Consider the following 1,073-nt stretch of genomic DNA (forward strand, 5'->3'; position numbering starts at 1 on the left):
CAACTGTGGGCTTCTATAAAATCCAAAACAAGTACTGTCTTATTTCAAAGGGAAGAATTGGGCACACCTAAGCAAAACCAAAGTCCAGCAAAGTAGCTCAAGGTTGGACATCTAGGATTCATTCATGATCTGGGCTCCGAAGGGTACTGGCAGCTCCACTGCTCTGACTCTGCAGTCCACAGCACACTCAGCTCATCTCACAGACCCAGTCCAGCTCCATTCCACACCTACTGCTGTCCTTGGTGGTCATCCTATGGTCCCGGCATCTCCAAAAAGCTGGGGTCTGCACTGAAACTGAGGCTATACCTTCACCAATGGCCTCTTCTTGCCTTTCTGGGTGCAAAGCCTCAGATTCTCTCCATGATCCCTTCAGTCCTGGGGTCTTAACTGCAACTGAAGCTTCACTTTCACCTATGGCCTTTCCTGGCCTCTGCGTGCCAAGCCTCAGCTGCTCTCTGTGACCCAGTCATGCTTTCAACACATATGTTCTTTGAAATTTCCATAGAAATAAATGAAAAGTTTGGGAAAAAATTTTTTTAAAATACATCACATACCCTTATCAGTCCTCTTCTATTTAAATTCTCACAAATGTAATACACAGATTCAAACCTAAATATACCTGGGTAATACCTGACTTTGTATGTAACTGTATTTTTTATTTGTTTTCTATAGTGTTAAGTGACTGAAATAAAATTGTGAGATATCATTAATGATCCCATCTGGACTTGGGCTGCCATTCCTTGCAGATATCGAAGTGGTGCTTCAATGTCTTTCTTTTGCATTTAATATCGACAGGGCAAATGTCTAGGAATTCATGCATTTCTTCTAGATACATTTATTTTAGTTTTTAAACATTTACCAGTTACTCCTTAATGACAGTTTGTATTTCATTGAAGTCTCTTATAACAACTCATTCTCAACTGTATTTTTATTAACTTCTTTTTACTAGCACTTTTTTGGCTACCTTGTTCAGTCTTTGGTCAGTTTTATTCAACGGATTGAGTGATGGATTTCATGTAATGTCTTACATTCTGTGGGGTTTTTTTTTCTGTTCTATGGATCATTTCTCACCA

This window comes from Nannospalax galili, unplaced genomic scaffold (assembly GCF_000622305.1).
Source record: "Nannospalax galili isolate Female #2095 unplaced genomic scaffold, S.galili_v1.0 scaffold2430, whole genome shotgun sequence".
Taxonomy (NCBI): domain Eukaryota; kingdom Metazoa; phylum Chordata; class Mammalia; order Rodentia; family Spalacidae; genus Nannospalax; species Nannospalax galili.